The following is a 13792-nucleotide window of genomic DNA, read 5'->3' as shown; positions in this document are numbered from 1 at the left end:
AACTGTGATAAAGTTGCAGCTTAGGCTGACCCAATGGGGGAATGTGGGAACTGGGGTGTCTCTTCAGAGAGGTCCTGAATTCAGCAAGGGGACCAGGCTTTATTTCCCTGCAATGACTAGTCATTGGATGGATGCCACCCCCAAGAAGAGTTCATAACCCTGGGTGAAGCAGCTTCCTCTGGCTGAGGATAATTGCTGGGGAGGGTCTCATCTATGAGCCATCAGCAACCAGCACTACTGGTAGCTGGGTTAACAAGGACCTCGGTCTTAGAGCAGGAATCTGAACAGTACACTATGTAGCCACTATGGCAGATATGAAGGAAGACTCAAAAGCATTAGTAATATGAAAAATGCAAATTAAAACATCAAAGAGCTCTCACTGTATGCCTTTTATATTAGCAAAATATAGAAGGAAGTGTAGTGCCAAGTATTGGCAGGATTATGGGACATGACAGCTCTTATGGACTGCTGGTGAGAAGACAAACATCAGAAAAGTGCATCAGCAAACATTCTTGGGAACGTTCCGGCATTATGAGTCAAATTCAGTGTCGCATACTAGCGATTCCTCCACTAGGTATACATCCCAAGAAATTCTTATACAATTCCATAAGGAGACGTGTATGCAAATGTTTTCTGCACGGTTATTTGCGGTGGAAGTGGGGGGCTACCTGAGTTTCCATCACTAAGATTGAAAAATAAAATATAGTGAATGCACACTCGGGAATTCTGTGTAGCAGGATTGTAGCAAATGATCAGATGTACACATAGCAACATGGATGGATCTTAAGAACGATGAAAAGATGGGGAGGGGGCGGGGGAGGAAGAAAGGAAAGAAACGTGATGAGATGGAACGTTCACATAAATTAAAAATACTGGGGCTTCCCTGGTGGAGCAGTGGCTGAGAGTCCGCCTGCCGATGCAGGGGACGCGGGTTCGTGCCCCGGTCCGGGAGGATCCCGCATGCCGCGGAGTGGCTGGGCCCGTGAGCCATGGCCGCTGAGCCTGCGCATCCGGAGCCTGTGCTGCGCAACGGGAGAGGCCACGACAGTGACAGTGAGAGGCCCGCGTACCGCAAAAAAAAAAAAAAAAAAAAAAAACCTGAAAGCACAGGGAACTATATTCAGTACCTTGTAATAAACTATAATGGAAAAGAATCTGAAAAAGAATATGTGTGTGTGTGTGTGTGTGTGTGTGTGTGTGTAACAATCATTTTGCTGTACACCAGAAACTAACAATATTGTAAATAACTATACTTCAATAAATAAAAATAAATAAATACTGCAAGGAAATGGCGTTTGTATGAAAGCAAACGAAAGGATACATCCTAAACACATAAGAATCACCGTGGGTGAGAGAGGGGTATGGAACTGTGGGATGGGGAGTAAAAGGAATAAGGCAGTAAATAAATTCAAGAGAGGGGTCTTGCAGAGACCAATGATCTCCGCTGGTTCCATGGTTCCATGAAAAAAGGAGTCAGGTTAATCCAACTCTCTACACCTGATTTCTAAAACTAGTGGCAGCAGCAAACACCACTTGAGCCCTGGAAAAGCAAGCTCATGTTCTGTACCTTCTCTTTCTCTGAGATCTCTCCTAAAAGGTCACACGCTGAGTCACTGGAAAATCACAGAGCCCTGCTACACACCGCTCCCTGCTCTTACCTGCGAATGAAATGACATCAACCTCCCATCTTCAGTGGGATGAAATGGCTGGCACCTGGATAAAGGTTCACGCCTCTCCCGGGCAGAAGGACTTTGCTCACAGGATGCCTTTTCATCTTCTATCCCTTGAACTTTCCCACCTGAGATTCCAATCAAAGTCATCACCTTAACTGAAATGCAATAGGCAACACAGCCACCGCCCCCCCTTGATCAGTACGGGTATGCAAGATAGGGGAGATACAACCAATTTGGGGTGCTGTCTTAGACCCTGCCCACCTGGGAGAGGACACCAAACAGGGAGATGACATCCCACTGGGAAATGGGCTCGCTTTGGCCCACTCATCTGGCAAGCCCTCTCTGTTCACGGGGAATGGGTGAGGTGTGAACTCCCCTTGTGAAATCTATCCTGCATGACCCATCAGTCCCAGAAAAACTGGAGATCCTGAGAGAGCCAGAAGAATAATGAGGCTTATCAGTCGGTCTTGGATCCCATTCCCCACGGTGGCTATTCCAAACCCCAACTGCTGTCCCTGAAGTCCCCCACAAGCAATTGAGAACCCAGTTCAGGTTACCAGTCCAAAGGGAGGAACACAGAGATTAAGATCTAGGGATGCAGAGAAGAACTGAGCCGGGAAGTCTGAGAGAAGACCTGCTTCTCAGGCTCAAAAGGTAGAACCAGAATGTCAGGGTGCCCATAAACACTGCTCTGAACCTCTTGGCTGGCACCAGGCCCCGACTCCAAGGTTAACCCCTTCCTTGCCCAGGGCATGCCTTCCTCAACACTATAGAAAAGGTCTCTTCTAGACACCAGCATTGTGTTCACAAACAAGTCTCTGTAATAGACAGGATCCCTAGGCAAAATGAGAATCCCAGGATACATGGTAAGAGAGTTGGTGTGGGTACCATTTTTATCATGCTTTTTTCTGGGTCCAGAAAATAAACTTCTGTGCCAGCTTTAAGATTTTTAATTCAGGAAAGTGCAGGGTGAGATGGGTCTTGCTGTTTAAAGGCTTCCTCAGGACAGAAGTTGTCTGGTGAACGTGTAAACTGCCTGTGCCCAGAAGGCCTTCTGCAAGTGTTAACTCCCTTCCCCACCCCCGCTTCTTCTTCTCCCCTTTTTGGTGTAGTTGAGGAGTCATGCAGGAACCCAGGAGGCGTGGCCTCTGCTCACAGCTCAGACATCTTTGTAGAGAATGATCTCAAGCAAGAGTCTCTCCCTTCTCCCAGCCCTCTGCTTCCCTGCCTCTAGTTTCTCATGTTTAGAATTGGAGGCAGTAAACTCTGTCTTGCGGGTGGCCAGGTTGGTCCCTGCCCCCTTTTCTCTAGGTTCTAGGGAATGAAAAATATTGTTAAATTTTAATTTTCTAATAGAAAACTATGAAGTAGAAGCAAAAAAATTAGCCTAATCCTATGATCTAGGTAAAATCTGTTGGCATTAAAAGATGGGATGTTAGAAAACAGAAGCAATATAGAAACATACAAAATGAAAATTGAAAGTCACCTTCTCCCATTCACACTGTCCACAGTAAATAACTACTTCCCAAAGGTAAACAACTACTATTGTTTCTTATCATTCCATCCAGAAAAATTATGCATATTTATATGTATTCTTTCTAAAAAGTTTGCAGAAGTGATCATACCATATATGGTACTATCTAATTTGCTCTCTTTTAACTTGATACATCTTATATATATATATATATATATATATACACATATATATATATGTATGTATATATACTTTATTCTTTATAATAGGTAAATAATATTTCATCAAATGCATTGTAACTCAGTCCAGGAGGACTGTGAATTTCTCTCCTTTTGCGAACACCAACCAGCTCAGCCTCTTGCTCCTTGATTTCCTCCCGAGGGTCAGAGCTGGTGAGAAGCTGTGATTCAGGTGCCAGGTGAGACAGAGAAGTCCCCATACATCCAAAATTTCCAGGTTAGTCTCTGTGAAACTGTCATGGTGCTAGTGTTTGCTTATTTTCCTTTCTGGAGAAAATGCCCACAAGCCAATGGCCAATTTGCCACACATGTTGATGGCTGAACATTTTGGACAAACTTCAGTGTGTCCAAATGATGAAATATCAGGTTTGGAAAGGACCTCAAGGTCATTTGGCTTAAGCTTCTTGAGCCCACTGTAGGAATCCCTTCTACGAGCTTCTGTGTCATTCATTTACCATCACTCCATCATACCATGGAACAGCTTTTACTAACAGAAAATTCTTTCTAATTTTCCCAAACCAGCTCCCATGCAATGTACCTGCATTGGTCCTAGCCCTGCCCTTTCAGACATCCTTGAACAAGTGTGTTTCTCTTCCCATGGCCACCCTCCAGAAGTTTGACAAAAATGCTCGCATCCCTCGGAGTCTCCCCTCTATTCATTTAACAAATATTCTTCCAGAGACTATGTACGTACCAAGCACTGTGTTAGGCATACTGTAAACTCTGTGAGGGCAGAGAGCTTAGTCTGTGTTATTATGTGCTGTCTCCACACCACCTAAAAGGGCCTTACATACAGTAGGCATTCAATAAATATTTGCTGAATGAATGAATACAAAGATGAATCCCATAGTCTCTGCCCTCAATGACCTCTTAGTCTAGTGGGAGGCGGAACAGAACAATAAGCAATTATAATCCAGGGACAGAGAAAGGATGTGGGTTAGGAGAACCTCAAAGGAGAGGTTCTAACCCAGCATTCATCGTTCCCACCTCCTTCTTCCACTGTAACGTTGATCACATGTTGATCACATATCATGTTGTCATGATATGTCTGCACGTCTGTCTTCACCACTGGATTGTTAGCTCTTTGAGGACAGAAACTGTACTATGTGTCACTTAGCTTTGTATCCCTTACACTTAACACAGGGGCTGGCATAGGGGAGGCGTTTCATATTTGTTCAATGAAGTGACTGATTAATGGATGGCTAAATGAATTAATATACTAATATTCCCAGAGGAAAAAAAAATTAAGGAAACTGCTTTTATTGGCCTAAACTGGTGTTACCTTAAGTTTCACGAACACAAAAAATTGGTGAAGTAGCAGTGACAGAAATCTTGGGAGAAAGCAACCATGTCATCCTAGGGCTCCCCAAAGTCTCATTTTTGCAACAAACATTTAATGAGCACCTCCTCTGAGTTTGATACACTGCCAGACGCTAGGACAAGGCAAACAACACATAATTCCTACCTTTCAGATCTCCCAGACTAGCTGGTGATGAGTGCTCTGACAATGTGCAGAGGCTGCTGTGACGGGCCGGGGGGTCAGGAAGGCTTCCTGAAAGTGGAGATGCCTGAACTGAGGGCTGAGGAAACTGTCCAGGTGGGGAGAGGGAGGAAGGCAGTCCTAGGCAGAGGGATGCGCAGGCAGAAGTCCAGAGGTGTGAGAACTCAGCAGTTTGGGAGCATCATGTTGGGGGAGTGGGAGGAAGAAATAGAGATGGAGACAAGGCCCTGCCAAGGAATTGAGATTTGACCCTGAGGGCAAGAGGGAGCCATTGAAAGAATCCTAAAATCCCACGATGATCAGACTTGCATAGTAGAAGATTATTCTTACGGCAGTGTAGAGAACGGATTGGAGGAACAAGAATGCTATAAGAGAGATCAGTTAGGAGACTATTTGGAACTTACTTGGAAAGCAGATGGAAAGAAGAACAGACATCAAAGACATTAAAGGGTAGCTGCCAGAACACAGTGACCCACCGTGCACACCGGCTCTCAAGCTTCAGACTTGGGTTACTGGGGGGGTGGAAACACCATCACCCAGCGGGGAGAACAGGCGAAAGAGCAGGCTTGCGAGTGAAGACAATGAGTTCAATGGCGACTCTGAGGGCTTGGGGGCCGTCTAGGCTGATCCTCGAGAAAGATGGACATGTGGGTCAGGAGCTCAAGGAAGGGAGCTGGCCATGATACAGACCCAGGAGCCTCCAGGCGACACAGAAAGAGGATGAAAGAGTGCGAGTGTGCCAAGCACCCAGGGAGAGGGTGTGGGGTGGGGAGAGGGAGGGGTTATCTGAGAGCCTCAATAATCTTTCGTAAAGATTTCCAAAACATTTTAAAGAATCCTCAGAGTTATTACCAATTTAGAGCAGCCTCCTGTCTCAAAGCTAATACAGCAATGCATGAGGAAAGCAATTAGAGGAAAACAGCAGTACTGAGAGAGGAGCCTGATTTTCAGATGTCCTTTGTGGGTAACAACAAAGGGACATGAAGGGAGCTTCATGAAAGAAAAGAGGAAGGCATCCAGACGAGGCCTGCCTGAGTGACGTGGTTTTTGCTTATTTGAGATGATGCCCGGGGCCTGACCTGTACCCGCGCATCCCACCCCCAGGTCCAACATTAAGCAGCAGGCTTCCCAGGAAGCTGCATCCTTGCCTCCCCGGCTGCTTCAGTCATGAAATCTTTGCAAGTTACAGGCATCTGAGGTACACGATGGCCCAATCAAGCCACATGCCTGTGTAAAGCTGCCTCCTGGCTGTGAGGAATAAAAATCAGTATTTTGAAATCTGAGTTATTCAGATGCTGTACCCCGGAGGTGATTCATAACCTAAGGAGCTCCTCAGTAGGAGAACAGCGGCTGAGGGTTTGTGTGAACATGGCTTAGCCCATGATTTCCCATGCCATCAGTCAAAGGACTAACAAAAGACTAAATAACAGAATTGTTCTTACACAGTGTCCCAAGGAGCGCCCGAGGAGCTGGGCTACTCCGGCTAAGAAGTCTAGACTGTCATAATAAGGAGAGAAGCAACTTGCCCTCATGAAGGAGCAGAGGGTCCCCTGGGCTCTCCAAGCGTTGGTGTCTTCAAGTCTCCTGGGTCCTTAGCACAGGGAAAGCAGGTTAAGCTGGGGGAGAGGGGATACTTCCAAGTACTCCCTTTTAGAATAAAATTTAAGAGCTCCCCTGAGAAAAGTGACAAGGGTCATATCCCTGACCCCAAATCCCCATGTCATGTAGGTAGGCACTTAAACCTATTGCAGCGGCGGGGCAGGGCCTGTGCTGTGAAGACCATGAACTATGTCTGGACTGGCCTAGGGGAGGGGGATGAGGATGGAGTGTAATTGGTTTGGTGACGACTCACCTCACAAAGGGAGGAAGCACAGAAACCCATTCTAGAGAGAGGGACGCAGTGTGGCCTAGCGCACGTTCCCTGGACTTGGAGGGATGAAGACCTGAGCTTTGGGTCCTTGGCTCTACCACCGTGTGACCTTGGACAAGACAGTTCTCTCTCTCAGCCTCAGATTCTGTAACATCAAAATGTTGATAATAATCCCCTACTTACTGGGTTCCTGGGAAGATCAGATGAATAGAAGCAGAAACACCTTGCTGCTCCCCCACACTGTGTACTAGTTAGGATATTACTTTGGTCGTTCTAACAGAGGGACCAGAATAACTGTGGCTTAAACGAGGTAGGAGTCTATTTCTCTCTCATATAAAACTCCAAGCGGCTGTGGCCTCTCTGGTCTGAGAGCTCATCAGAGGCCCAGGCAGCTTCTATCTGGTCACCAGGGGTGTCACCTTCCTTGACTTACTCTGAGAAGGCTCCCCACCACTGCCACGTTGCAGCTGGTAGAAGGGGCAAAGGGGCAAGAGGAGGGTCAGCTCCCTTCCCCAAATCCAGGAGTTTACACTCCACCTCTTTTCATTTCCCACGGGCCAGAAGGTAGTCACCTATTCCCACGGGCCAGAATCTAGTCACATCTGGCTGTAAGAGGGGCTGGGAACTGTAGTTGTTTTCTGGGAAGTCACAGACTCAACAGAAAATTCTGCGATTATGGAAGAAGAGGAGGTGGCTACTGAGAGACAATTCACAGTCCCTGCCACCCCATTTGTCTAATTCCTCTTGATCCCCAGATCTCGGATTTATGTCACTTCCCTTGGGAGGCCTTCCCCGACCCTCCAGCCTACTTAGATGCTCCTCCCTTAGCTCCCTCACATCATCTTTGGCTTGTTGTTTTTCTGACTAGAATGTAACCTCAATGAGTTTGGGGATGTGTCCGTCTTCCTCCCCGCTGTCTCCCGTGCCACCCAGAGCTGGGCACAGGGTGGACATGAGTTACACCCACGCTGATTAAGGAGGTCTGTCACCAAAGGGCCTTGGGATGTCCTTGGGGTGCAACTTTATAGCTTTGAGGCCAGCAGTGCTCTCCAGCCCAGGATTCGTTTGGAACAAAACTGGTACCTCCCGCTGCTGCCCAGGCAATGGGGGGTAGTGGTCGCCCTGAAGACAGGTGGAATTTTCTTTTTACCCCTTAGTCCTCTCTCTGTGTACATCTTTAGAACTGTGCCCATCCTTTGTCAGAGCCCTTGGGTGGGCAACGCTGACTCTGCAGCTCTGTTTTTCAGATCTGGGAATGAACAGTTGGGGGAAGAGCTTTCCCTAGCACAGTGGCCAGAACTGAGGATGCAAGTAGAGACTTGGTTTTCTACAGTGCAGCTGCCAGCCTGAAGCCTGCCCTGTGAGGAGGGGGAAGGGACCTCAGAGAGGCTGTCCCAGGACAGTCAGCCTGCACCCCTGTGGGGAAAAATGGCCTCCCAGAGTCTGGGCCGTGTGAACCCACTGTTTAGTCCCTGAGCAGCTCCTTGGGGCTTCACTTTAATGCCCTCCAGCTCACTCCTGATTTGACATAAACGTCACCATTTTCTTAGAAATCTCCTTCTTCTTAGCTCATTTTCTCTGTTACCAGGATTTCTTTAGGGATCCCAGCAAACATGACTCTGGTTCCCGTGAGGAGGGGAGGCTGCACCCCAGGACTGACCTCCAGCCCCTCAGACACATTCTCATCACCTTCCATGTCTTCCTTTGATTGGAACTAGAGGACAACCAGGCCTGAGCTCTGAGCGACCAGCCCTTTTTGGCAGTCTCCAGAGCCACTGAGGGGTAAGTCACCAGAGATGAAGCCCTGGGGGTTGCTGGGTGCTCACGTTACACTCATACACAAAATGCGCCTATTCAAGAACCAAGTTCAAATTTCCTTGCTTGTATTTTTCCAGAGAGTTGGGGAGAGAGCAGCCATATCCTGCCAGTAGCCCCTGGGAACTTGCCCCTGCCTCCCCCCATGCCTGGCATCAAGGGAATCCTTGCCCTCCTGACTGTGGCACTGGGCTTAGCTGAGAACAGACAGTTTCATTCCAGCAGCCGGGTTTTCCCCCCCATAAAATGGCAGTGTCCCTTTAAGTCCCTGCCTGTCTCCTCTCTTGGACTGGCTGTAGGTTAAATAAACTGACCAGACTTTTCTGACTGGGGGTTCTGAGCTGGAAATTCCTCCTACTTGCTTCAGCTTGTGTGCGGAAACAAAGAGCAGTTAAAAAGGGATTAACTTTTCCCTCTGTTGGTTTCTCTCTTCTTTCTCAGAATAATTCCTTTTCTAACTCAGGGATTTAGGTTCCTCTTGGAGCGCTGCTTCTTTCCTGGTTCTTTACTGACTGTCCGTAGAGCTACAGAAAGTTTCCCTGCACCCAACGTGGGGGAGTGAGTGTCTCTCTGCACGGATTTCACAGTGTGGCTTCTTGCACCCCTGACTCCTGGATTCACCCATTTCTCTCCAGCACAAACCCTGGACTGGCCCTCTGAAACTCCGAGTAACATTCTATTAATCATGTTATTTCCCCAAGCAGTCTTCTCTTCTGGGAAAAGAATATGCTCATCAACGTATACACATAGTCTGGTTCTCATTAAAATCTGAAAGCAAAGGGTGATAGAAAGAGCATTGTGTGGGAGTTGGGATTTCTGGGTTCTCCTCCTACCTCTGGCATTAATTAGTGTGTGACCTTGAGAAGGTCACTTCTCTTAGCTGAGTCTTACAGACCCCTCTGTAATGTAAGAGGTTCCTTCTAGTGCTAACATTCTAGTGTCTACATTAAATAGTCTTGCAATCCCCTATGACACTTGACCATCATGAATATGCACAGATGAAGAGCTGACCTGGGGTCCAAGGTGATTATTATACTCAGGAGTAGGATCCTGAAGCACCTGGCTTCAGCAGCCAGTTACCCCAGGCTGGATCTTGCTCTATCTGTACCCTTTATAGAAAAGGATCTAGCAGGTTAATGGAGCCCAGTGGTAACTGGGACCAGGCTCAGAATGGACAGACCAGAGGCCTGATATCCCAGGATCTATGCCATTCCATTTTTACTCCCAAAAAGGACACTAGGTTTTTCTGTAGTCTCATGCTAAATAGAGGCCTGAACTAGAATCAACTGGTGTCTAGGACAGGGTCAGGGTGGGGTAGGGGCAGGGTTCAAGACAGACCATCATACACCTTGTTCAGTTCTTCTCTCTGAGGTTTCTGCAGACAGAAGTACCGCTCTCAGCAGCCCTGGGGCGGTTCCACAACAGTTTCACCCCTCCCTCCTCCTGGCATGGCCTAAAAGCAGGTTTGGCTATGCTGGGAACAAGTGATGTTTGCACTCAGCGACAATATCACTCAGCAGCCATGTGTCAGTGACCAGCTTTCCAAAAACCTGGAAAGAAATCTGCTCGCCAAACAAATGTGAAATATTTGCAAGTTTTCAAAAAGAAGCTTGGTCTGTCTTCCGTAGGAGAGAAAAGGGAGCTGTAAATGTTGTAATTAGAAACAGACATTTCTTCCATTCTTTAAAGCAATGAAGATGTTATAAGGCTTGCAGATCAGACCTCTCTGTGAGAAGGACCATTTGGGGACACGTGAATTTGGCAAACCAATTTCAGGGAAGCAGGCTCTGCCTCAGCAGGGAAGCTGCAGGCCTGTAGCAGCCAAGGTGTCTTTTCTGGAGTGTGGTCACGTCTGGTACACAGAGCTGCCTTCAGGATTGGCCCAGGGTGTGTGTGTTGGGGGTCGGGGGGGAAGGGTGGATGTGGTGGAGTGGAGAAAACATCCTTGAGGTGGATGCTTCGGGTGGTCATGGAATTCTCAAGAAGAAGATGCCACAGTCTTCAGTGGTCCCAATGTTGGTGTGAGGAGGCTGTGTCCTGGGTCTGATCTCAGTTGTCCCCACCCCCCAGTAGTGCAGTTAGACCCTTGGCTTCCAACCAGGCTCCCTCAATGGAGAGGATGAAGAGTGAATGTTGACACCTCGAACAGTCACACAGCCCCGGGCTACTAGAAACGTGCCAGATAAGAAACTGGTTGCTAAAACGTTTTTTTGGCCAGATTTGTTTATGTTATTGTTTTATGACCTCCAAAGATCTGGCTAATCTAAGTGGCATTGGAACATGACTATTTTTCACTATATAGATATAGCTTCCTGTCGGCTTTATTTGACTTGAAGTATGACTACGTTAAGTTTTATACAAATATTAAATTAATAGTCATTGTGCAAGCAAAACTCATACTCATTAATTTTGATCGTGTTTAAAACAGTGATTCGCATCCATGGCTGCACATTGCTAAAACCAGGGAAGCTTTATAAAAATTCCCATGCCTCAGGCCCACCTCCAGAAAATCTATTTTAATTGATTTGGAGTGGGGCCTGGGCATTGATTTTTTTTTTTTAAAGGTCCCCAGATGATTCTAATTGCAGCCAGGATTGAGAACCATTGTTCGGAATGATGCCTGAGAAATGTGCTAATTTAGTGGGGGGAAAACAATCAAATGAGATCTTAGTTCAAACTGGCTGGCTTGTTTTGTCAGTGTTCAGCCCAGTATCTGGATAGGAACAAAGCCAAGATTACAGTGCAGTTATGTAAGGTTTGGAGAGTAAGACTCTTCTCCTAAAACTGACTTATTACTGTATGTGTATTTCATCTACAGCAATAAATTGGAAATATTGGGAGGGAACCTCATGCTCTGTGAATATAGAGTCCCTTAATATTCAATAATAATCACTCCATGATCTGAATGGACAGGGGACAATAATAAAGAACTCTCATATTTAAAACAATCGGCACTGAAAATGTTCCTGGTAATACCAGTTCATAATGAGCCAAATGGCACGGATTTATATTGCCTTGAATTTCAAGACTTCACCAGTGATTTATGATGGCTAGATGCTCAAATCACCATCTCTTGCCCCTCAGGTGAACTTTTGGTTCAATGTATCTGAAGGCGGAGTGAGGAAGACAATTCAGGTAGCAGAGAATTGAACAAAGGCCAATCACTGAATAGGCGAATTTGAGCTCGTTATCCGGCTGGGACTGATCACCTCTCAGTGGGATGATTCAGGAGTTGCAAATGGCTGGAAGCTTTGTTTTCCCTTCTCTGGGAAAGACAGGTCCATTAGCTCTCCTGCTGCTTTAGAGCTTAATTTGTTTTCGTTTTCGTTTTTTTTTTTCTGACACTATGGAGGGGACAATACATTCCAAAAATTAGAGGACAGCTAAGGAAAATTCTCCCTCTTTATTGGATATCATTAAGCACATGCTGCCTCAGGGGGATGGGGAAGGCCATTAACAGACAGGAGCCAAGAGAAGGATTAGCTCACAAAAGAGAAGGCTGTTGAGAGCAGCTCAGCTAGATACAGGAAAAGCTGCCAGGTAGAGACCCAAGCTTGGGCATTAAAACTCAGCTCTCATCGTGTTTTTAAAGAGTTATCATCTTTTGTATATAATAAAGGTAGAGTTAGGAACTGCCCTCAGGAAGGAGATGCATTAAATTCACTGAGGACAAAAACCCCCAAAGCTACAGCACCTGGGGCCATTCCCGGGGGGCGGGGCTGATTCCTAGACAGTGTGTCTGGCTGCCCCCCACCAACGTCAGGGATCCTTGGTTTAAGAGTACAGGCTGAAGCACTCAGGGGGTTACCTTATCCCACATTTGCAGAGGCAAGAAGCTGACATTTATAGCTTGACTAGTGCTCCTTTTACAAGTAAATGACTACCCGGAGAGAGGACTAACTAAGTCACATGCTTGGCATTTTCTAGCTGATTTTCTATTCAAAGAGACCCAGATTAACTTTCACTCCCATCTAGCTTTCCCCCAAACCTCCTGGTGGAAAGGGAATCCCCAGGCCCATCGTGGTCCCTGAATGATGCTCAGTCATGCGCCTGGCTTAGCCTGCTGTCCCTTCCCCAGGGCTGTGTCTTCAGTGGGATGAGAAAGACTTTGGCGGAGGCTTTTAGGCTGCGAATAAGCCAAGTGCATATAACTGGCAGTGTAAACAACAGCAAAAAGACAAGGTGGAGAACGTGGCTGCATACTTGCAGACTGAGCAGAACTCTGAGACTGAATCCTGGGGAGGTCCTGTTTCCACAGCCCTTGCCTGGTGGTTGTGGATTAAATATAAATATCTACCCATACTGGAGGCTGAATTCAACTCCTTTACCAAATAAGCAAAATATCGGTATCTGTTATATACAGGTAGATCTCTATTTGCCAACCTATCTCCTTCTACAATCCCTGACGGGCCTGAGACAAGGCAAACCACCTCTCCTCCGTGCTCCCGAAGCAGTGCCTTCCATGGGTGTTACGGAGCTCGTTGCCTTGGACTGTGGTTGGCAGGGAAAGCGAATCTCCCAGGCTCCGATGGACCAGTGTCTTACTTATCTAGCATCTTCAGCAGTGGAAGGCTCTCAGTGAATGTCTATTGAATGAAACTGTGTGTCCCTGTATTCCATCTATCATCACTAATAAACGTTGAAAGCCAAAGGACAAAGATGGAGTAATCAGGAAACAGAGAAAGAGGTATCCGGTAATAATAAAGTAGAAGTATAGGGTTGAAACATATTATTAAACCATTCACAGAAGGTTAAATTCTCTCTCTCTGCCTATGTCACCTCACTCTCCACATCTGCAAAGGAGGAAGTGCAGTGGACAGTTCTATGGCAGGGGACCTGGATCAAGAGTCAGGGGAGCTGTCTTTTGCCTGACTGACTATGTGACCTGTGGCAAGTCCCCTCTTATGGGGACTAGATTACACTAGATGATCTCCCAAGGTCCTTACACTTCTGTCATTTTTGTAATTTTATGCTTCTAGCACCATTATCCCAAGGTATTTCATATGGCTGAAGTCTGTCCAGGCGGTTCTCAGTGAATTCTGCCTACTCAGGTCATTGGCTGTGGGGCAGTTCTTTTCCACCCAACAGCGATCCTAATGATAAATGCAGGCTCTCTCCAATTCTGGCCCCAGCTCTCTCAGGAATCAGACTTGAAAGTCATTTTCAAATTCACCTTTGGGCTGCCTTTTAAATGCTTCCTCCAGAGGCAAAAATCACAAA

General features: G+C 46.7%; 1 long non-coding RNA gene across 3 annotated transcripts in view; it reads right to left on the bottom strand.

Annotated features, from left to right (window-relative positions):
* The window catches only part of LOC109547797 (uncharacterized), a 127316-nt gene that overhangs the window by 52396 nt on the left and 61128 nt on the right, over positions 1-13792 (bottom strand). Inside the window, exon 10 of one of the 3 annotated variants that reach the window (XR_012331474.1) lies at positions 1659-1798. The exons of the other annotated variants lie outside the window; for them this stretch is intronic. This is a non-coding gene — a long non-coding RNA (uncharacterized lncRNA). The remainder of the gene's footprint in view (positions 1-1658; positions 1799-13792) is intronic. 3 annotated transcript variants of the gene reach the window in all.

The sequence above is a fragment of the Tursiops truncatus genome, chromosome 4, assembly GCF_011762595.2.
Source record: "Tursiops truncatus isolate mTurTru1 chromosome 4, mTurTru1.mat.Y, whole genome shotgun sequence".
NCBI lineage: Eukaryota > Metazoa > Chordata > Mammalia > Artiodactyla > Delphinidae > Tursiops > Tursiops truncatus.
This window is presented reverse-complemented; position numbering and strand designations above follow the sequence as displayed.